The sequence below is a fragment of the Nasonia vitripennis genome, chromosome 2 (assembly GCF_009193385.2).
Source record: "Nasonia vitripennis strain AsymCx chromosome 2, Nvit_psr_1.1, whole genome shotgun sequence".
Taxonomy (NCBI): Eukaryota; Metazoa; Arthropoda; class Insecta; order Hymenoptera; family Pteromalidae; genus Nasonia; species Nasonia vitripennis.
Window position 1 is genome coordinate 7,280,398 of NC_045758.1, and position 24,478 is coordinate 7,304,875.

The 24,478-nt window shown below is 46.9% G+C and overlaps 1 protein-coding gene across 7 annotated transcripts in view; it reads left to right on the forward strand.

The window, feature by feature from the left end:
* Positions 1–24,478, forward strand: part of LOC100118600 (protein rhomboid) — a 167,623-nt gene that overhangs the window by 8,577 nt on the left and 134,568 nt on the right. For all 7 annotated transcript variants that reach the window (XM_031922531.2, XM_032597067.1, XM_031922529.2 and 4 more), the window contains exon 5: positions 6,645–6,959. The gene's annotated coding sequence lies outside the window, so the exon portion shown is untranslated. The remainder of the gene's footprint in view (positions 1–6,644; positions 6,960–24,478) is intronic.

The window sequence follows — 24,478 nt, forward strand, 5'->3', positions numbered from 1 at the left end:
CTTTTCCGATGATACGGTCTCCGAGAGACGAGCATTAAAAACGCGCTCTAAAAATAATTTTATAATGTAATATATTATCCGGACGTTTATTTCATTCCACCGCATATTTGCCGCGAGAGAAAGAGAGAATACTCGTAAATAAGCTAACGAGGCTAATCTCGGAGTGTCTCGCGGAAATCGCGCGCGTCGGACTCGCCGAATTTCGATTGATTAGCCAATAAAAAGGTATTTACCGCGAGAGCGAACCCGTCGTCCAATTAAAATAGACGAAAGCAGTAAATATGACATTTTACGGTGAGCCGCGCGCGGAGCAGCTGCTGTCGGCGCGATAATAACAACGATACAACGCTCGCGGCTGTGCTCGGAACGAGCCGATACAGCCGCGTAAATCTAGAATCAAGACTCATTAATTCTGCTACCGCGAACTCGTAAATTCATTTTGACGCGCTTGTCGCTAAATATATACACAGACCGGCACGGGGACGGCGCCGACTGCGATACGTGCGGTCAAGCCAATAATAGTAATGTATAGGTGGCAAGGGGAAAAGTGCAGTGTGTACGCACGGAGAATCAGCGATAGGAAGCAGAAACGGCGCTGGTAGGTGTTATAGGGTAGTTCGATACAAAACGAGAGCGAAAAGCGCCGTCGTCGCGTCGCTCGAAGAAAGCGAGAGTGAGCGGCCAAGTTCGCCCGCTTATACCTGACGCTGTATACACGCGCGCGTGTGTGTGTGTGTGCGTGTGTGTGTGTAAATATATATATATATATATATATATATAACATCCGTATACCTACCGTATATAGCTGGATGAGAGAGCTTGTGCTTGGCGTCGAAGTCGAGAGAGCGCGGAGACATTTTGCAATTAATGCAATTAGTGTGCCAGAGGAGTGTCTAGGCTGCAGGGAGGCCCTCGGGCTCATTAAACCAGACTTCGTTAAAGGCAGTCTCGGGCTCTCGGTCGAGTTCTCCCCCCCTCTCTCTCTCTCTCTCTCTCTCTCTCTCTCTCTCTCTCTCTCTCAATTTACCGCTAACAACCGAATTTCACGGGCGCCCCGGCGCGTTTTCGGCTAATTTGTAAGCTTTCGCGGAAAACGAGCAATTATTTTCCCGAATATAAGGGCCACGCATATTTTGAGCCCTCTCGTAATTATTTCGCCCGCTGTGTGTATAGAAGGGGGAGAGCCGTGGGGTAAGTGCGAGAGCCTGTGTGTACCTATAACACCTGTGCGCAGGCGCACACGCGAGGCAACGCTTTTGAAGCACATGGAGGATGCTGAAAGGAGCTTCGCACGAGCTCGATTTATGGGTCAGGGATGGGATGTGGGAAAGTCCGCGCATAATGCGCTATAGCTCGCTGCCGCTGTGATAATTACTTCGCGGGCTTGCGCGACTGATTCGATGTTGAACACGAGTTTACCTTTATTTTTTTCCTCAAAATTTCTACGTACACTCGCGTCGTGTCGAGAATTCGATAAATTTCTCGGTACCGCGCGTAATTTTTATTGTTATTCGAAAAAAGGCTCGTATATATTGTATTTTTAGATTGGAAAATTCGAGGAATTCGGGATGAATTTTCGGACCTCAGCGTTATTGGATTCTTCTTCGCGGAAATACATCGAAAAGTACGAAAGTTTCCGTATACGGAATGAAAAAGCGAAAAATTTTGATAATCCAATGCAGCCGTCGATGTTTTCCAGAAGGAGGACGAGGCGCATTTCGCCGGGCCTGACAAATATGTTTGCATCCCTTGTATTATTCTACTCTCCGTGAAACATTTTGCCAGCGACTTAAGCTGTACGGCTCGCCCGAAACATTTTGCGTTAGATTTAAAATTCAAATTCCCACGACAGCCCCAAGAGAGATGGTGCGGTATGCGCGCGGAGCTCTCCACAAGAGAGCTGCAACTTAATCCCTGCATTTACCAGCGTGTTTTAAGAGACCTCAAAATTGCAGGAAAACATCATTGTAGCATTATAATTTACATCGTTACTCCTCGTGATACAATGCGCGCGTATATTTTACGCGCGAGAACTGTCAACGCGTTTTTCATCTTGTCCTCGCGGATAGTCCTTTGTTTAGAACGGAGAGGACTGCGTTTTGATGAAATATGAGCATTACGTGAAATAATATGTTCGCATCTAATTTCCAGCTTAGAACCGAGGAAGATTCCAAGCAATAGAGGCGTCGCGGGTAGAGCGCGAAAACTCAATCGCAACAGAGAGCCTATAAAAAGCAGCCGGCCCGTAAAGATCATAACGGTACATTAAACCCCGCGCCCGGTATCGCGAGAGGCGCTCGCGCGCGATATAATGTCCGTGATTCGGTCCTACACGACCTAATCTCGCCCCGAGCTTTCTTTGTCCCTTCCTGCAGCTTCGCCGCGCTCTTCTTTCATCTTTCCTTTCTCGCTCGGCGCGGCTGATCTTTCACCCCCTTTTCCATCTCTCTTTCTCTCTCGGCCGTTGGAGCGAGTATAACAGACTCTTCCGCCGATTACCGGAGCGGCAGCGATTTTCTTCGCATCTTTTTCTCTGTCCCTCTGTGCAATACCTGCGTCTCGTGCTTGTAGAGTCGAACGCTGAAATTATGAAAGCCGAACGTCTGCACTGTTAGGAGCAACGGTATAACCTGAAATTACACCGCTCTAGCGCTATGTGTTCGCTGGCGGATGTATCGATCGGGATATTTCTCAATTCATTCGAGCCGCGGATAATAGGCTCAAGTTACGGCGTATTTATTTTTCGATACTCGCATGTGCGCGAGATCATCAATCACGGCTAAAAAAATGAAAATTTCCATCCGCACACGAGCGCAATTACCCGAACCGAGTCTCTCTCGAGCGAGCAAGGGAAGACCAATTTCGCGCGTCCTAACACGAATGCAATTCGCCCGCGATAAGAAAGTCACTCTCGTTCAGCATCTCGCCGTGTCTCACTCCCTCGCGGCGCTACTCGAGCGACTCTCGTCCGCCCTCGCGCGCGCTCTCCCTTTGATATCGATGAGGGTAATTTACGCGAACATTGTTGCTGAGGAAGATTGATGTTTCGGCTGCGCGTGAGCCCCGCGGGCGGCTCGAGTCCCTCGAGCTCCTATCTTGGCCCCTCGCTTCTCCCTCTTTCTCTCTTTCTCCGCGCGCGTGATGAATTGCATTTTGACACCCTTCGCACCGGGTTACGCGCTCGGTGTGCTCACGCGCGGGAAAACAGAGCGCGATTTACACTCGATCCGACCGCGCGTGTCATCTTGCGTACGTTATCTGCGTCTCTTGTCCTGCTACTTCTGCCCGATGATGTGCTCATACAGTCGTCGGGATCGGAAGTTGGTTCTGTGCGTCGAAATTGGATAGGCCTTTTTTCTGCCTTGAGTGAGCGGCTGAGGATTAGATGGGGCGGGCGATAATGGCTGTTGATGAGCTGCGTGACGTTATCAAGTCTGTACGTGGGGAGACGCCGGCGCAACAAAAGCCAAAGCGTTGAAACCGAACATCTGGACGAGAATGCGTTCTGTTTCTTCTTCTGCATTTGCCATGTGCGCGCTTTGTAAAAAAATTCAATTTTTACTATCTTTATTTTTATTCCCAGCCCGCGACACCGCGGCTTTACACTCGAATGAATGTCGCGATGGCATAGAATTACAACAATAGAGCCAGATGTTTTGCTGCAAGTTGACTATCGTTGCGCATATTTGAGCGGTTCATAATATACAACCTGCGCTGCGTCTTACGAGCTTCTCGTATCAGGTGACTCGGCTGTACGCATCAAAGCTGTGTATTGCGAAAAATGTTTCTGCAAATACTAGTGCTTCACGGAGCTTACGTTATGTAAACAGATATCGCGGCTGCGCTCGGAATAGAGTAACTCAAGACTCGGTAGTAAACTGCTTAGTGAATGCACCGCGCGCAAAGGAAAAATGTGAATTTCTCTCGATCGACTAATATTTTAGACACTTGATGTCTGGTGTGCTCTTGCAGTTACTCCATAAACTACTGGTGGAGTACAATCGATCTCGTGTCTTCTTCCGAGATATTCGAGAGAATCCATAGTATTTTATCGTTTTAATCGACTGTTCCGAAAAAAATTCAAATAGTTGGCACACTCGAAAGAACGAGAAAGATCGAGTGGTTACCAACCGCCGCGCGAGTCGCACTGCAACAAGAAAAGAGAAAAACGAGAAGCCAGCCGCGCGTGTGCGAGTCAGCAGTCGAGGTCGAATAATCGCCGGCGATGTTTATAAAACCCTCGGATTGCAGCTAGCGATAACCGCTCGCGAAACGATGCTGTAGCACCTCTTGCCAACTAGCACTGAAACTCTCCTTTTCCTTGTCCCATAGGCATGACGACACTCTTTGTCGCGCGGGAGGCGATACGAGGCGCGACGACAAAAGGCAATGAGGAGAAAAAAGCGAGCTCGAGACTTTTCGAAACATCTGCGCGCGTGCGGCGATAGCCGCGGGCTCGTCGTCGCGTCGTTCACGCACATTTGCGTGTCGCCGCAGCGACGGGGAGGGGGAAGAAAACCCGAGGAGAGCACTTATTCGAGAGACTGTATCTTCTCTCTCTTCGAGTGCGCGGAGAAAGAAACGCAAGCGACGACGACGTACTTACACGCACAATCGTAGAAATACAGCAGCTTCTCTCGCGTGTTCTGCTTCGCGGTAGCATTAAATGGATATAATTGTGAGCAGGATGTCTTTTACGTTGGAGGATGGGAGGGAGATTAAAAAGGACGACTTTAAATTTATATTATTTTTTGATTGGGGTACGCGGAACTAACGCGATGCGGGGACGTACTATAAATTCAAAGGTGGAAGAAAAATCATAATGTAACACCTTATCGCTAAAAACACGAAATAGTCGATGTAATTAGTATGCCGCTAGTCAGACCACTTATCCATAAGTAACTCAAAGGGATTTTACTCTCTCGCATACTCAAACGACTGATTTCCTAGTTTCCGCGCCGTGACTTTCCGGATTCTTTTCTCCACGCATAGCAGGTTCTCGCAGTACTCGGCAATTCATGGCGACGTAAAATTTTAAACGCGCGCGACAATCCATCGGCTCTTCGTTTACTCGCCTGCCTGCGAAATTCACAGTCGCAGGATAAGCGAGTGGGTCCGTACGATTCTTGAGATTTTCTCGTGGGATTCCTCCCGTACACGAATAGTATAGTATACCCGCGTCCCTTGCAGTACAGGACGTTGTCGAGGAGAAATCTCGCGCTCCTCTCGGTACTTATTGCGGGATTTCCTTCGCGTTGCTTGCTGTGCAGCGCGTGTAAGCAACGCCAACGGGTTTATGGCTCTCTGCGAGCTGCGCATCAGTTTGTCGCTGCTTTGAAAGCGCGCGAATGTTTGGGCTACCTCGCTCGGAAGAGCTGCAGCGCGCTTCTGCAAATGAATTCGATATGGAATCGCGAAATTTAAATTTAAGCTTGCATCCGATAAAGCTGCGCCTAGAAACGCTCGCTGCTTGAAAATGCACATCGCGTCAACGTGTTTTCGAGGTAGTTTTCTGAATAACGATGGATAGATCCTCTTGCTCGGAAGATCAACTCGATTCGAAAGTTCAACATTATCCAACAGCGAATCTCCGGTGTTCCCTGGAAATGATTTCCTCGGACGACCGAGGCGCATCAACTTTCAAAAGTCACCACGGGACTGCACTGTACTCGCTCTCGACGTGTCCTCCCTTTAAATCACTCCTCCGGCGTAATCTCCTATTTATTTTTTGCCCCGCAACGCGCCGGGGCGAAATAGAAAAAGCATCGCGCTGTCTTCTTCCCCCGCGGGCAGCAAAAACTTTAATTTCCAGAAATCTCCCTGGAGCTTTGTGTCTCCTCCTCTTGAGGTTGACTTCGTTCACTCTGCCGGCTCTCTTTGTTCTGTGCACGGCGGAACGATGCTTCGCTGGCGAAACCTCCCTCGGTTTCGCTCTCGTGCACCTGCGAGGCAGATAGCGTGAAGAGAGGAGGGAGATAGAAAGAGAGAGAGAGAGATGCCGAGGTTGATTGATCGATGCGCGGCTGTTTGCTGCTTATCGTGCGATGCGCGAATTCAGATGATAAAAGACTAATAAAGCCGATTGGGGGTGTAGGCTGTGTTTGAAGAATTACTCAGAGAATGGAATCGTACCGGATGATTGAGTTTCAATGAATAATGGATTATTGTTTGTCGAGCGGGCGCCAGTAGTAGAGGAATAAAAGTGTCTTTGCTTGACCAACATTTGCTTATTTGCGATATGGTTCTTATATGAGAAGACGAGCAATTTCTTTCTAGTACGTGCCGGTTGGCATTTTGCAAATTGATTTCGAATAAATATAAATCTTAAGAGGAGTAAAAAAAAAGTAAGCTGAACAAAATTTCGCGAGAACATTGACCAATTCCGTTCATTCTTTTATAGCGAGTGCCGCAGCAGCAAAGTCGACTTTATGAGCCGAGTTTCGATTTTATATCTCTTGTATAGCTTCCAACTTACGGTTATTGTCCAACGTATATAGACACGCTCGCGCACCTGGACTTTATAGAAAAATTGCATCTTTACGTCCCTGTAGACTTCTTCGCGAAACGATTCTTATACATAAAATATTATATCCTGTATTTCAACTTAATGGAATTTTAAGGAACTTTGTTTTAAAATGTTTCAGATTTCGATCACCTCCAAATCCACGAGAAACGCAGTAGCATCAACGGTGGCATAGTTCTTCCTTCGTCTACGCGATTACTTGTAAAGGTGCACGCAGGAGGATGAAGAACATGATATCCCTGCTTTTCTCTGCGCTATTTTTGCACACGTGCCTTAGTCTTCGGTACAATTCATTCACTTCTGGTGGATGGGTTCGAAGGGATCTCTGAAGTACGTAAAGGGCGTAGAGGGAAAATACGGGATGGTGAGATGTCACCGTTTTTGTGAAGCGTAAAGAAGAAAACGTCCTCGCCTACGTGAGGAATTTCTGCAAAAAGTGAGTTGCTTTAATTTGATATACAATTTCTATATCATCCTATTCCATGAATACATTGTATACTTTACGGCGATACGTGCGCGGAATACAAACTAGCTCATATAATCCAGTTCGTAAACAATTGCGCGTAATCCCATTATCTACGAGTAGTCCTGAAAAAGACATTCCGTGAGAGGAACTAATCTCTCTGGAAAGAATGTCTTTTGAAACCGCACTGACAAATGATTCCGGAAATAGCGCACCTAATCTTTACAGCGGTTCGGAACAAAACGTCCCCCCCCCCTCCACGCACATCTCTCACCTACAACCCGCTGTAAGCTCGGCTGCAGCGTCGTCATAATGTGCCCAGCTCTCGAGTATTTAAATCGTTGTGTGAGTGTGTGCGTTTGTGTGTGTGTGTGTGTGTGAACCATAAACGCGACCAAAATTAGGAACACGTGTGCGTTCGCGCTTCCTTCCTATGTACGATATTGCAGCACAGTATCTAGCATAGTATACAGTGGCAGCCAAATAAAAGAAACAAGCATCAGACTGAAAGCTTCCCCCCTCGCGTCTTACGTTACGCTGGCGGCGCTTCGACACGCCTGTATAGCGCCGCCAGCAGCTGCCGCAGCGGTGCGTACAACGTGCAGGCTCTCCTCTCCCGTGATCGATGCTTTCACGCATCGCGAGCGACCCGCAACCGACTGTCCGTTCCGTATATCTCGTGTCTCGTCGCGCAGCCTCCGGGGGAACACGACGAGGCTCAGCAGCAGATTTCGCTCACCCTTTGCATATAGTGGTTACGTGTACTCGCGTGAACATCGGGCTGGATGTGTTGTACCTGGAGACATGCGCCGGACAGATTCCACTGCTGCTCTCTCCGCCGTGACAGCCGTATGATTCGTGATGCCTCACGTGTGACCGATTATTCGCCGCGATGTGGAATTTCTTCTGTATTCGACGTCGCGTGATTTACATGCGAAATTCGCAAATCGGTAAACAAATTTTTGAAAAAGGGTATGTTATAATGGTTAAGTACACCGTAGACGCTGTAAAAGTGCAGAATCTTCCAGGTGTACAAGCTCCGCGCGTACCTGGCGAGCTTACGAGGGTCGCTTACCCATCGGCTGGGCTTCCCCTCGGCTTTTTTCGCGCCACCTTTTCCCAATGTCACGTTCCCAGCTCAACTCGAGCACGACCTTTGGATAATGAGCTGCCGCAGACGCTGCTCGGAAGTACGTCGGGCACTTCCTGAAGACGAGCTAACTAGTCGAAGGGGAGAGTCTCACAGCTGTGTGTTACAGTCAATTTGCATCGGCTAGACGTCGTTCTGCTTTCCTTTTTTTTGACGTCGAATGTTTCCAACTATAAATTTCGATAGCTCGACGTTTTTTTTTCGCGCGCGTGATTCATTAATCACAATCGTTTTTCCGCTGTCCCGTTACGCAAAGTCGAGGATCCTTTCACTGCAGTCGAATCACAGCTTCCATCATCAATTATCTTTTCTCTCCCCGGCGCTCACGCTTCACCAAGACAACATCGCGTTTCCTCACGCCCGCGCCTTTCGGATTGCCATTATCATGTAAATCATTCGATATTACAACGGGGACCCCGTCGCGCGACGACCCTCCTGCCACGCATTCGAAATTCGTCACTTTCCGCGTGGAGAGACCGTCAAAAGATCTTCCGCGCAAAAAGCTCGGTCTCATCGCGTTGACTGTGCATCACGGCGGGTTGTGTACGCAACGCTTCTCCCTGAAACCGGGAAAACTCGCGGTGATCCGGAAAATCGATAATTTCGCAGAAAAATTGCTTTTAATCACGATCTCGTGCCATTTGCTTTGCAGAAGCGCGACATTGATGTATACAGAGTGACGCGTCGCGCGGCGGGCCGTTTAATTATTTTTATATCGATGCCGACTCGCCCGAGGGGGTCGATTCGAGCGATGAGCGATGGCTCTTCCTCGTTTCGTGTCGTCGGCGTACTTTCTCTCTTCCGTTTTTTATCGAAGTAGCAGCTCTGGGGGGACGCCTGCACGAGGTTTGCTCGCGACGCATGTAGCGCAAGCTGCCCTCGAGGGTAGGCTTATGAAGCTTCGCTCGTATACTGTGCGCGTATTGCTCTGCTCCTGGGACGATTATACGGAGCCTGTAATGTATGTATGAGGGAAGCAATTTTTGAGAGAGAGAGAGAGAGAGAGAGAGAGAGAGAGAGAGAGAGAGAGAGAGAGAGAGAGAGAGAGACGCATGGGGGCTGAACTAGGAAGGGAGGAAAGATAGATGGGAGTGAAAACTCGAAATAGACCAAGTTTAGAGTCGGGCTGTTTATTTTTTTAAATTTGGTCGATTCAAAGCTCATCCTGGCTACGGAATAATGAAACGCATTTCTGCTCTCTTCTGTAAAGATGGAGACACGAGAAGCATCCAAACGCGCCTGGAAAACATACGGAGCCGAAGTTGGGGACCGGGCGCGCACTCAATACTATGCGGACCCTTCGACTGTCAACTGCGCGCAGGCGGATTGCGAGAAATCGCGCCAACGCGTACATAAACACATCTACTAGGGGTGCTCTCTCGGCTATGCACAAAGCGCTGGGGAATGTTTCTCTATCTGCCGCTTGATTGCGAAACGGGGACGGGGGCGCAGGGGGTGGGATTATACGCCTGGGCTAGGAATGCATCGAGCGCCCTCGGAATTTATGAAGCTTGAAATTACTCGCTCGGTTTGAAAAAGCGTCGCGCGATCAAGCGCCGGCAGCTTCGAGAAAGTTTGACGTTTGCGGATTGGGCGGGGAGCTGATGGTATATTGGATGCGTTCGTCAGAGACAGCGCGAATTAATTCTTGCAATTTTACGCGAAATATTCCCTTTGATATCGATGTTAACTGTAAAAGTATGCATGGCAATAATTTCAAGGTATATAGGTTTATGAGAATTACCGGTAAAATGCATTTCCCATATGTACATCCGAGAATCGATGAGCTTTATATTGCTGGTCAGAATACACATAGAATCGTGTTTTTTAATTTTAACCAGCGCCGCTACGTTTATTCAGTAAAATTCGTCCAATCAACTCTCGGAAACTTTTCCGACAATTAAAACTGCCAATATACCCCGAAGCTTGTGTGTGCGCAGCGATTATTAAAAAAACCGTACACTGTATAAAGCGTAGTTGCAAAAATCCATCTCGATTCCGAACGCGCTAAAGATACGACGACTCCGAGAGCTCCTCAAGTGCCCGAAGCATCAAGAGAAACTCCCTCGAACCGAGCAGCAGAAAAAGCTTTAATATCAGAAATTGTCAAAGCTATCGCGAGAGCAAACAATCAGGAAGAAATGTTTGTCACCGTCGTCGCGTCGCGTGATGCATCGCTTCGCTCTAGCAGCGCACTTTTTTCTCTCCCTCGTCTCCTCTCACGTAGAGCTAGCCTTTCCATCATTTTCAATTTTACCCCTCCTCCCGTCCGTCTCGCTCATTCACTCTTCATACCTCTCTCGGTTTTTTATTCTCCATCTTTCTCTCTCCTCACCTTCTCAGCGCCCGGCTAAACGTTTCTCTTATAACCGGCGACCCTCTCGCGCCACTTTATTTCTCTCCGGCTCGCTTTTATTTGATATTCTTATTTTTTTTACGCCGCCGCCGCGTATCTCCGTCCCTCACACGTCCGCACCTCATTTTCACGCGCGGCAGCTCCCTTTCTGCCGGCGCGGCTGCAGCTCGCTTATCGCGATTGAACGCCGGCGCTTCGCGACTTTTTATTGCGCGGATTCCTTTCTTCGCTCGCCTTTTTTTCTCTTTCTCTTTCTCGCACTGCCGCCGACTTATTTATCTTATTTATGCGCTTTACGCCGCTAAAGCCTTCATTAAACGTTCGATGATGAATGCGAAAAATCGCGTTGGGGACGACGACGGGACTCGGGACGAATTTGCTGTTTGCTGAAAATTTGATGGGTTGCGATTATTCATATAGCAATGGGATCAAGGCTGCGATTAATGGTGAAAAATTACGGGGGTGTCAGATTTTAATGAAGAATCTGTCGCGATTCCGAGCGAGCGCAGATTTCATCTGCGGCGGATATGCAAATCGCGAGTTTTGCAATCTTGTATTATTATCATTTTCTTCGCGCAGCCTGTAATTTTTGTATACCTACTCACTATCGCTTCACTTGTTTTCCGTTCAAGATATTTGCATAATATTATGAGCGATGCTTATCTCGAATCGCATGAAAATAATATTTCACCATCGAGAAAAATGGCTTGTAATCGAACGCGCGAACAGACAGCGATAATTTCTCCGCATCCGAGAATCTAAAAAAAGCCGCAGAATGAGATAAGAGTATGTACGAGTTCCCCAAGATTATATTGAGTTTTCTCCGTAAAAGCAATAAAGATAGCGATTATCCTTCCCGAAAAAAAATCGCTAATCAATAAAGCTGAACCAACTGGTACCCTCGAAAAACACCACAAAGCATCGCGTGGCCGTCGACTTTTCCCATCCCTCTCACAGTGTATTTTCACACGTCGGTATAAAACCTTCTCGCAGTCGCAGCACCGGTCTCGCCTTTATCTCGCTACAGTGTCAACACACGGCGACTTTTTACACGGCTCTCCTCGCGCTGTCTTCTTCTCTCATCGACAACTTTACTATCTATTTACCCAAGACTTTGGGCGATAATATCGCCGTGGCCGTTCTCTCTTTCCCCACCTACGCAGGCCAACCTCGAGGCCTGTATTTATAGAAAGACGAAGACTGCACAAGGAGGGGGACGCTTATTTACTCATTCGGGAGAGCTGCTGCTGCTGCTGCAGCGTCGCTGATAAAAAGATAGCGTACACGTGTTTCCGCCTTGCTCGGCCGGCTACTTGCCTAATTTAAAACACACGCGACGCTCTCGTCAAACGCAGCCGCGGATTGCTGCAGTTATAAAGACACCGGCTTTTGCGGAGATTGACTCGCAAGTTTGATGGATGTTTGCCTACCTCTTTTACGACGTCTTTTGAGAAAGTGTATCGAATATTTTCTCGGAAATAGTTCGAGTCATGTTCCGGGAATGTACGCGTTGCTCCTTTTCGAGGTTTCGAAATTCTGACACCTCGTTCGGAGTGCGATTTCACGCATGTTCGGCTTATTGAATATGCATAGCTTTTCGGAGAAAATTCCGAGAAGGTTTCTCGCGTTAATTTCGCCGTCTTCGCGCGAATTGACGTGCCCGTCGATTTCGCGTACCTTGTTTTCGCGAAATTTTCTATTCGGACAGACTTGAGTTCGAGTCGAGTTTCCTCCAACCAGAAGAATCAGTCGTGAAGCAGACAACGGCTCCGCGTCGTATCGAAATCCCTTTGACATACCCATCCACAGTCCTCTCGCGTTTCGCAGTCCAACCCCAAACTATCCAAGAGAGCAACCTCAGCGATCCCGTCGCACACTCCTCGACACTCGCGTGCCTTATCGCGCTCCATCGTCGGCTCAAAAGCAGAAGCAGTCCGTGAAATTCTCTCGCTCTATCCGGCTGTGTAATGCCACCCGCGACGCGATATACTCCCTCGGCGTTTGCTCGCCTCGGTTCAAGGCTGATGCATAGAGCTTCTCTCTATTTACCGCACTCGTCATCCCGCGCGCGCTAATATTTCACCGAGCAACATTGTTATACCCACACACACGCGTTCGCCCCCTATCTTCACACCGTCTCTCTCTCTCTCTCTCTCTCTCTCTCCGCTGTTTTTCTCGCTGTATTCCGTTGCGCGGCGTGCTCGTGAATAATTATACGCGGCCGAGTGATGGAAGCGTGTGTATCAAGCGCGCGGCTCATATCGGCCATCCCGAGAGATGCTATCGAGTTTCTGTTGAAGCTTCAGCCGCTTTCTTCCCCGCCTGCAGCGAGCAGTGTTTGCGAGTCGGTAAAAATGGGAAAACACGCGCGCGGGCAGCTCGGAAAAGGGCAATTTATTGTGCACCACGCGCGCGAGAGGAGCAGCCGAGAAACTCGACTCGCTGATGCTCGAATTAGCCTTCGTTCCTCTGTTCGTGTCAGGAGCTCAGCGCACGAGCACTTGACATCAGGAGTATTATACGCAGGGCTGCACCGCCGAGTGCAGCGATCCGAGAAGTGGCTGGCCGCGACGTCGCGAGCCGAAAATGCAAACTGATTCTCGCCGGTGTGAATCGACGCGCGCGAGCTGGTACCGCTGTCACTTTCACATGCACGCACAGTGGCTTTGCATTTTTAGCTCGAGCCTGCTGGGGACATTATTGCGCTTTGAATTTCACGGCTCGTTTGAGTGGCATTTTGTCGGGCCTGCGAGATAATACAGCGATAAAAGGGGTGCCAGTGCGGGCGATATTCGAGATTTATTTTTCCGAAGAAATCAATTCCGATTTCGCGCTCGCGCACAATCGAAGCTTCCTAACGAGTTTCCGTCATTCGGAGAGCGAATCAAGCTTGCCTGGTGTTAGCCGAGCGAAGCGATATCGCTTCAAGTCATTCTCGACGCGAAATCCGAGGCAGCCGCTCGTGAAAAGCCAAATCAAATCTCATCAAGAGTCCTCACTCAATTTGCGCTCGCGACACTGTCAGTCTACAATGTGCCGCCGAGAAAATCAGCTCTCCCCCTCTCTCATCCATCCTGTCAATAGAAAACGCGACACCCGGTGGTAAAACCGAAGTTAATTGCTCGCAATCTCTCGAGGCGTCATAAGAGACGCGCGAGCGTCGAAATCCGTCTTGAAGAGCGAGAAACCCGAGAGCGGTTCCTCTCCGCAGGTCTTTTTTGAAGACGCGTGCGTGTGAGGAGACGCACAGACGCGAGCATTTATCCGCTACGTGAAAGGGCTTCCGGCGCGCCTATTGAGTCGGGAAAGACAGAATTAACGGCTGAATGATGACGACTGCCCTCAAGGTAGTCTACTCTACCCGCGAACGTGTGTGTGTGCGTCCGGCGCCGAGAGTTTGCGATTATGAATGCGGATTAACCCAGTGAGCGAGACGTGCGCGCGGAGGCTCTCTCGTCGAGATATGAATTAAAGGCTCTCCCTCTACTGCAGCGAAATAATATCGACTTCTTCGCATTTCCCTTTTAGATCCGCACGTAAGCGTCCTCGATTATTCGAGCTCTCTAACAACGGATCTGCGTCAGCGAGCGACTTTTCCTTGAATCGATACATTGTCAAATTAGCGCTACTCAAATCGATACATTCAGAAGCGCCGTGGTAATTAGCAAAGTCCCGCTCAAATAGATAAACGGTGTATTATTAGACGATCCGTCGGGACTCGGTCCATACAGCGGCGCCGGTTTTTCTCCGAGCCGACGCGCAGCAGCCGCGAGAAATCTTTTTTCATGCACAAGGTTAATCAAATAAAGCTCTCTCTCTCTCTCTCTCTCTCTCTCTCTTTTTCTCTAATTCGAATGCTGTGTGTGTATACGCATAGGCGTACCGCACGGCGTCTAGAAATAGTGCTCGTGAGCTTGGTTTGTTTGCTTCTGGTGAAACTCGATACACTATACTCCCGGAGTCTGTGCGCGCGTGCGCGCGGAGGAATCGAACTCTGTTCCGCATAACGAACGTGTTATCTCAGCGGATTGCGCTTGTTTTCCCGCGCTTTGATCCGCGCGCACGGCTTATTTCCGCCGAAGAGACTTGCGAAAGACAAAAAGCACGCGTCTCTCGGCGAGCCTCGGCATTTTTCGCGGGTTATTCTCGGATAAAAACTCTTCTCTCATCGCGCGGCGGGAAAAAAAATCGTATTTATCGCTCGAGACGCTGAATAACGAGTCGGTGATCATTAAGCGAGGCAATTTGTCCAGCGGTGGTAACACCTCGCCGATGGCTACCCAGTGGAGCCTTTATATCGCGAGACATAACCGGCGTGGACTTTTAAACGTTGCGGACTACTCTCTTCAAGATCGCCTGAGTCATGTAATCGTCGTTTTATTGCAAAAGCGCGCTGCGCTAGCCGTGTTCCGCTAATAAATTATCTCGCTCGACTACTCGGACATGCCAGTTCTGGAGCATTATCAGGTGAGAAATGGTCGAATTGCGTAATGACCGTGACGACCAGCTGAATCTTTGTGGGAATTGTAGATGGGAAGCTTCTCGCCGAGTGGGAAGATTTTATTCGGTTTGTGAAGAAGTTATTAGGTTATCAAACTATAAAGAGTGTAAGAGCAGGTTATAAATAACTCGAGACGTAATCGATGACCATTAAAAGTAGCTATACCTTGCTTCAACTCCGGAGTAAAAACCGTGTGCATCGCGTTGTTAATCGAGAAACGATTTCCGCTGACACAAGGTGCAGTTCTCGCAATTTCAATGTCATACAACGAAACGAAAACAACGAATTCCCCATTAAAAATACAGCTGTTTCCAATATTCTCTATCGGCACGAGGTGTATCGCTGCGAGATCGAATAGCCGCAAACAAAAACAGCGAGGCACGTAGGGTCGTCGCGAAAAAATTTCAACAACTACATCGGAATCTCTCTCTCTCTCTCTCTCTCTCTCTCTCTCTCGTACAAAGCGACACACACGCTGATTCAGACCTTTGTTGTTATGCACACAACGCGAAGGTTCGCGCGCTTGCAAGATCGGCAAAACATCGGCGCGATCGATTCGTCGCGTGATACATGCGGACTCGCGCGAGTTATGCATTAATTGCGCCGGAGCGCAAGCCGGCGATCTCGGGATTTTCCGCGGCTCTTTTTCCTCCCGATCTCCTTCGCAACACGAGCCGCGCAGAGAGGAAAGGATTCCGCGTGTGTCGGTATGTGTGGCTGTGCGTGCGCGCCGCGATGGCCGTCATTACTCGTAGGAACCTGGCGAAAATGAAAGGAGAGTATAAGTAGCGATTCTGCGCTGGATCCCGGATGGTCGGCGGGGAAGATTGATGGCGTAGAGCGAGGGCTGTTTGCCCATGAAAAAGTTGCACTGTTTGGGTTACTCGGGCAAAGCTGCTGGTTATAGAAATAGGCGAGGGCTGGGATGGTTATAAGTGGCGAATGTGGCTACGAATTTGAAACACCGTGAATCTTAGGTATGAGAGCTTGATTGCAAGGAAAGCTCGAGTAGGGTTTCTTGAACTCGATCAACGAAGAGCAAACCGCGTTTTATAACCTTCTTCCTTTTAAATAACGTTTTATGCTAGAATATCGTTCGAGATGTCAACTGCACGCAGTAATTGAAAACATTTTTCCTTCAAAAAGTCTTATAAGTCTTTGGACGAAATTTTTATCGAACATTCTTGAATCGAGCTATTACACTCATGGTTTTTTTCCGCTCCAAGTTAATAATGCCTCACATGTTCCTGGGCTTTCAGTAAAAGCTCGATCATGTATTTTCTTCCCGATGAACAAGCTGCGTAAATAAAATAAAAACACGCGCTATACCTCAAAACGCAGCTGACTCGAGCTGTCAAACGCATGCGAAAACTCGCGCTAAAAGTATAGAGCTGCTGCTGGCGCGCGTATTTCCGACGCAGTGAAAGGCTGAGAAAGAGTGTCAATCATCGCGCGCACACGGAGGCAAAAAGAAACCGAGTGTGCAAATTGCAATAGTACAAGCGCAAGATAGAGGCGAACGCGCGAGCCGTGCGAAAAACAAGAAGAGCCGAAAAAAGAGGAGCAAGAAGGAAGACTAGGATGCTGCAGCGAACGGAGAAGAAGCGGTGCTGAGCAAAAAAGAGTAAACGCATCCCGGAGTCTTGCACTTACATAAACCTTCAATTAGCGCGAGCGAGCAGACTGCGGCGCTCGTGTAAATCAAGCTCGTGCGAAAAGCCGATATCCTTGGAGTACATAGGTGCGTCGCTCGTCGATTGAATCGATCGTCGGGGATCGGAAAAAAGCGAATTACGCGTGTGAGGCCCTGATTTTTAATCGGTGCGGGATTACTCGGCGATTCGAAAATGCGGAAGAAAGGCGCGATCGTGCGGGAGACTAGGAAGGATACGAGCCGCGGAGGTGGATCAAAGAGACCGGAAATGAATCCGACGTTGCGAACGCCTACGCGCGAAGTGTGTGCTAGAAAAGTTTCGATTTTTTTGGGTCGTCAGTTATGGGAAAATAAGAAGTTGGTGTTTGACTAATTTGTGAAAATCTAGAGAGAGAGAAAATTAACATTGACAGACCTGTCGACACATGTTAGTCGCACGTTGAACATTTATAAATTTAGCAATTTCGTACTGCAGACCAACGCAGATCCTCAAAATTAGCGGTATCTGTTATAGACCAAGAATAATATTTTGAAATATTCACAGCATGAGTTTAAAAACAGTCCCTAAGTTCATTTATTTCTGAACCTTATTCAAAGTATGCCGTTAAAATAATCTATAAAGTAAAAATGGCTGCTAAATTACCGCGCTCGGAACAAAAGAGACATATTTTCAAAGTTTTTCTTCTTCGGCGACGTTCGTCTCCCAATATACGTCGCGATTCAATTAAATGCAGGGAAATCAATATTTCTTTTGGCAAAAATCCGTCGTCGTGTCGACTGTAATGCGTGACATCTCTGTCCCTGATGCAAATCGCAATTTTTAATTTTTTTTTCAAAGAGGCAATCAGCTTTTTTAAATCACCATTCAACTTTATTTGATTACAGAAATATATCGAACAATTTTGCACTTCAGTTGTTAATTTAATTTGATGGAGAATATGACAAAAGATTATACGAATAAGTCCTGAAAAAATGTTGAATATTCATTGACGGACAGGTAATCGTTACGTGCACATTAATTAACTTGATCATTTTTACGCTCGCAAATTCAATAACGAAATTCTTTATAACGTGAATATTCAGAGTAAAACAAATAAAAAAAAAGAATTTTATCGGAACATTTTCAATAATTGAGCACCAATCCCATCTACCGTGTATTATGCATAACGCGAGTATACGAGCATGTGTTTCAGCAGTGGCTTGATAAAAACAAATAGCAGCACTCAACGACAAGTAGGCGCCTTTTTGTAAATTACTGCGCGACATTCTCCATTCCTCCCGCATTTACGAGCTGTTGCTGTTTACGCGCTGTGCCACGTACAACACGTAGTTACATTAAGTCGACCGAAACCTGCATCAATTTGCTCTTTTCAAAATTGAAATTATAAATATATCCATAATATATAAATGGATCAGATAACTTTCATAGGTGTATAAAAAAGATAAATTATATTTAAAATCTTACTTTAGATAAAAGAATCATTGAAAAATTCTTATTGCCTCAATCAAATATCAATATTATAACGTAAAATAACATACATTCTGTCGTAAAGAAATGAGAATTGTGGATTAATTTTAAATTAACAACATCATAATAAACCAGAGGGAGACATCTATAGGCGAAGTAAGAATGTTTTGTATACTCTACATGGAATATACGCGTTACCTACTGTACCAGCACTATCTTGTTCAAATGCAAACTCTAATGCTACACCTACCACTGTCGGTAACTTATCCAGTAGTGTTCTTTCGTTACGCTAGCTCCGATCACTTTAGTTCCAGTAAAAGTTTTTGGTGCGCTGTAGTCTCTGACATGCGCTTGCAAATGTTTGTAAACTGTAAAAATAACGTAAGCAGTCTCAAATTGTTTCAAATGTCATGATAGTACAACATTGGAGTTGAAGGGTTAATAGATTAGATTTTTGAGTCATTATAGCACTTTTTATTGTAAACAATTTCTTTAGATTTATTTAAAAGTTTGAAACACGTTAGCAACACTATAGCACTGCAGGCGCAAGTGATCTGTATGCCTCATGATGCGCAGGAAAGAGTTCTTTCACGCGTTACTCGACTTCTGAGAATTTATTAAAAGCTCCTATTTTTGGTTTGTCTTCTTTTTTCGTTCAGCAAATATATATATATATATATATATATATATATATATATATATATCAAGATTATCGCAGATAATTCTCAAACAGTTTTAATGTATGGTATGTTAAGATTAAACTTACCATCGCCATTAAGTGGACTTTTCGTAGCTTGTTCACGGTTCGTATTATTATTACAGATTGTTGTATGGATTGTGCTATTAAGCTAGTTTAATATAAAGATAATTTTATACTCGTGATTGATAAATTTAAATTCTTTCATAGGTCAAATCAGTCATCGAATTCATTCATATTCGTCATAAAATGTTCGCCTCAAAGTCGTAGTAAAACACTTCCGCCAAGCCGACAATTTCTCGCGATACGCTTTCGCGTTCCCTCAGCCGCGCGAGATACATTATACGCGTGTCTCGATGCTTGCGGTACGCTGCGGGATGCGCATCATCCTGGAAATACAGGTAATAGCAGAAGCAGCAGCAGTATCGCATCGGGCTGTAGCTCAATCGGGTTTAGATATCTACCTCACAGTCTAGCACGCGTGTTCAGCGCCGGTGCACTGACCCCTAACACATTCAGCGAGCAGAGGCAGAGAGCGAGAGAGGAGAACAAGAGAGAGTGAGAGAGAGAGAGAGAGAGAGAGAGAGAGAGAGAGAGAGAGAGTGCCTGAGCTGTATGCGCCACAGAAAGCGAAGTGCACACGTCTCTCTATTCCGCGAGTGTTATTTGCTTTTCCTGGCGCTCTCCACCTCCCTCCCTCCCTCGTCTCTGCGAACGCATACGTATAAGCATTCAGCGGTTCTGAAGCGGTGTTGTGTGCAGAGGCGGGCGCGTATCGCCGTGGCTTTCCTCGTATGCATTTCAAAGCATAAATCTGACAGCCGGAGGAATCTATGAACAAAAGTGGAGCCACTTACGTGCGCGTAAAGCAGAATTTATGGCCGCGCGCGGAAATATAAATGCCTTGCATATCATAAATTTTCGCCAAGGAGCGCGGGGGGGGGGGGAGAAAAGGTATAGGAGTTGGTCTCAGGAACAAAGGGGCTGACGCGCAATCACTGTAAAGACGAAGCTTCGCACGAGAGAGACACGTGAGAAGAGATGTAGGAGGCGATGCTGCGAGTGATTGTAGTAGCAGTGCTTTGCCAATCATGACGGATACCACCAGACAGTATTGGTTTTTGAAAAACCCGGCTTCGTTGTCTGCTCGACTGATCAAACCTCGGCTAATGAAGATCGATGCAACATAATAGTTTGAAGTACACCGGGAATGCGTTTTGTTGGAATATCGCTATTGTAGTTTGATTGCAAAACTGATCGATGTGCATGCTTACAAAGAGAGATTTTTCGCTTTAAGCGCTGATTTTTCATATAAAACGATTTTATCGAATTAAGTCTGGTGCAAGAGCTAAATTTAACGAGAAAAGGCATTTCCCGGTTATTGAACATATTTCGTGCGGAGTCAAAAAAAAAAAAATAAATGTCCGCTCGCGCGCACGAAGAAGTATAAAAAGACAGCGCGAGAGGGAGGAAGAGGAAGAGCATAGAGGGAGGCGGGCGTATAAGAGTGTCGAGAAAATTGGTAGTGAAAAAGAAAAGCCCGTTAACTATATTGTTCGTGGGCTTCTGGCAAAACCACGTACCGGCGCAGGAGCTGTCTGCCGGTATAGCCGTCCTCGTCCTCTCGTTGTCTTTTGCTGCGGGAAAGAAGAAGACACAGGAAGGAAGGGAAGGTCTTTGGGAGATTCTAATAATTTGAAAGGAATGATACAGAGCGAGTGGGAGAGAGATCTGCTGCACTCGCTCGCAATATACAGAGGACGTGCGCGGAATTTATCGTTTAGGGTCGGCGATATTTCTCTCTTCTGTACACACACTTTGTCCCCCATACTTTTCTATTCTTTTAAGTAAAAAAGGCGCCGTGAAGCCGATACACACACACACATACACACACACACACACATACACAGAGTCTCGCTCGTGCCGAGAAAAATGGGACTCGACCTTGTGTGCGCTATCTCGATTTTTGTTTAATGGAAAAAGAGGGCATCCGTAATGCGTCAGTGAGGTCATTCCCTCGTTCAGACACTCGCTCTCTGATCCTGGATATAATGCACTGTTTTGTTTCCATTTGCGCATAATGATGCTACATCTGCAGCTCTGAATCGAAATGAGCTCCGAACGAAATTGGACGTAATACTCGTAATGGAAATTATTTTTAACGTAGCCGGCTAATCGAGAGTAGCGAAACTCACATACGTTTTGATTATCATCCTGCAAATGTTCGCGTTATATAACGTTGATTTTTCAACGATCGATCGGCAAAACCAATTTCGATACTCTACACGGAAAAAAATGGTTGGTAACAGTAACAAACCGCTTGGCAAAATTCGCACCAACTATTTTTTTGGTTAACCTTACCAATAACTTGATAATTGTTACCAAAAAAGCAGGTAACTTACCAATTATTGTATTATACTTACCAAGTAAGGTTAACCAAAAAAATAGTTGATGCGTATTTTGTCAAGCGGTTTGTTACTGTTACCAACTATTTTTTCCGTGTATTATACATAGCCATCGAAGCCCCAATATTGTATAAGATACAAAGCTGAATTCCAGTAGTAACTAGCAGTAGCGAAATAGCAGCAGAATAGTATACGTGCCGAGTAGCGAGGAGGGTTTGAAACAACAATTAACCGACTGCTTAAATTTGCCAAGTCGCCAGCTGTTGAAGCTATTATCGCGGTCCAGAAGGCCGCTAGCGTGGCGCATTTAACGTTGACGAATTTCAAATTAACTTATACGGGCAAGGCCAGCGTTGACCGGCGGCGGCAGTGGCGTCGACCACCGGTCTCTCTCTCTCTCTCTCTCTCTCTCTCTCTCTCTCTCTCTCTCTCTCGCTCTGTGCATTCGGTTTTAATTAAAGTTTCGAGCCAGGCTAAAATTTGTTAATCGAGCGCCTCTATCCCAAAGCGGCTCTCTGCTCGCTTTGCCACCGCTGCTGGTTGTCGTTGCCAAGCGTAATCATGGCTTTGGAGGACAACGAAGCCGGCGCTCAACTCTCCCCCTGTGGCACTGCACGTAGGACGCGCGCATCGATTTCCACGGGAATTACGGCAAAGTATCTTCTCTCATTCGCTCGCTCTCTCACTCGGATTTGGCAAGTGTATTTAGTAGCTCGTACCCGATTTCTGGCCGCGAGCCGGCGGCGCTGCGCTGGCCTGTCGGAGGAAATAACGCTTACCTCCGCTCGCCGATGCTTGCGCATTAGCCTGCTGCGGGATGAAAGGCCAGACTTCGACATTTTCTCCGAATCGAGCTTCCTATTTTTTATCATACTAGCTCAAGTGGAGGGAAAGTAACGGTTATTTCCCGGGCTTTCATTATCGGTGGTCTCGTTGCTGCAATGAGCTCGCGGTCGTCGGCTGAACGCAAGGCTAGCCGCAGGATACTCGTACACTCTTATTGTACTTTTGGTTATTAGAATTGGCACTGGTGGATGATTCTAAAATTGTCCGATAACAATTAGGCGCGGAATAAAGTCGAAGGCTCTTTCGGAGGGAAAGTAGTATTCACCGATTGTAGCTGTTATATAGTCGTTTTGGCCATCTATTATTAAGATTTAAAAAAGCCACGGGCATTTCCTATTCCGATGATATATTTACGTTCTACGTTTGAAGCGTCTATTGAAATCGCCGTTTTTCTAGCCATAGGCAAATTGTATTGATATTTGATTCTCTTCCCAAAGTTCGCCCACGCAATATTTACCCTTGACTGCAATATGGAGCATTGCTTTTACCTGAATTCTGCGGGCCCGCATACGGTGCGCAGATTTCAGCAGTACCTGCGGGATATGTATTATTCGTTTTGTTTCAACGTGGAACTGGCCAATAGACTGATGGACCAATGGCCTATTTGCTGAGCCTATGCGCTATATGTTATTGATAAATATTTTTTCAAATCAGTTGCATCTAAAAATAAGTGGCTTTTTTCTCGAATAACGCTGAATATCTGCAGCCTTTGAGCAATCAAAATCCTAAATCAATCGAAGGTGATTTTGACTTTGCATAAAGCAGCCCGCATACGAAAAAGAGAGCAAAACGGATAGTCGAATGAAATCGCGCGCACACCCACACGTGGAACAGAGCAAACTCAGGCAATGTGCACACAGCGCGGATCGAAGGGCAAAGCTGAAACTAGGTGCAAGCCGGAAGAGATGGAAGACCGCGACGCATAGATAGAAAACGAATCGGGCGGCGCAATATATGCGCATACGCGTACATGCATTTACAGAGCCCTCGTCGCCTCCCGGCTACGGTATACACTCTGCGGAGTATTATAATAATTCGCTCGGCTGCGTCCGATTTCAATCGAGCTGCCGCGAACGGCAAACTATCCGTCTCCGCATACAGCGCACGCCGGCTCTCTTTTCCATCATAACGCACGCGCGATTTGTGACCGCCGGCTGCTCGGGAATTTGCTGCGCCCTGTGTGTATATAGCTGCAATAGCGCGGCTTTCGACGGCGCAGAGAGGCATCGATTTTGCCAGCCGCGGCCTCTGTAACGAAGACGTGAATTATGCGGGAGGCTTTTCGTACATGCGCCTATGCTTCCTCTCTCCCTCTCTCTCTTTTTTCTAACGGCTGCAGCTGCCCGTGAGGTTATATAAAGTTGATTCATGCGCGACTCGGACTTTACGAGCGCCAGCGCTCGCCGGGGCTAATTGCCTCTGCCGGCTGCTGAGATGAATGGTTAAGTCTGATTGAAGATCTTTTATTAATTTCCGCTGAGCTATTTTGTTGTAAGACCTATTTCACGCTGATTTACAGCCTGGCGCTTTTCTTGACGTTGATTAATTACAGAAGCTGTATATGAATTTCAGTGCCTCGTTACGCTTTTCGAACCGATGTTTTACACGCGTTACCGGGGGTAGTCGGCAACAGGAATTCGCTCGATCGTCAAAAGTATTGAGCGAATCTGTACAGCGCCGTTGATGCGCCGTACAGATTCGCGTCTACTGCGAGTGACAGTTCATAGACGAGGTCTATCGGTGTGATTTAAACTCGTAGACGATTTTGGGACGACGCACTTTGGGTGATTGCAGCGCGAGCATATGTGCAGCGTGTTCATGCATTGATGATCTTCCGAAATTCGCGCATTATAGTGAAGAACACGTCCGTTAGTCGCTCGCGCGTCTGTTGACAACGATCGTTCGCGATTCGCTTGTAGTGTTTGCATCATCCTTTTCGATTAAAAAATATCAATTAATTTGCGTTTAATTCTATATTTAGTTTCATCCAGTTTTTTAAACACTCTGAAACGTGGGACGAGGAGGCTTGGCTAATGCAGGGAATTTGATTAAAAATTTAATGCTTTTAGCCTCGGCGGAGGAAAAGTTCATCTGGCCATTTGAAGATAAGAGCTCGCGCTTTCATTACCAGCTTTTTGTTTTGTCAGCTAAAGTAAATTTTGCCCCGGCGAATCTTTTCGTAAGTGAGCTTTCAAACGTTAATGCGATATCGCGCGAAAATTTGAAACTGGGTCAGGAGCAAATGCGAAAAACTTGCGGAAAATATGGAGCAAGATCTGCCAGTCTGGTTTGCGAAGCTCTGTTTATCTTGCTGTGGGCGTTAGTACTTCTATGGTGTAATTTATATTTTTGCTGGTACTTTTGTCGTGTGAATTTGAATCGATCAATAGTTGCAAAATTTGTTTAAATGGAACG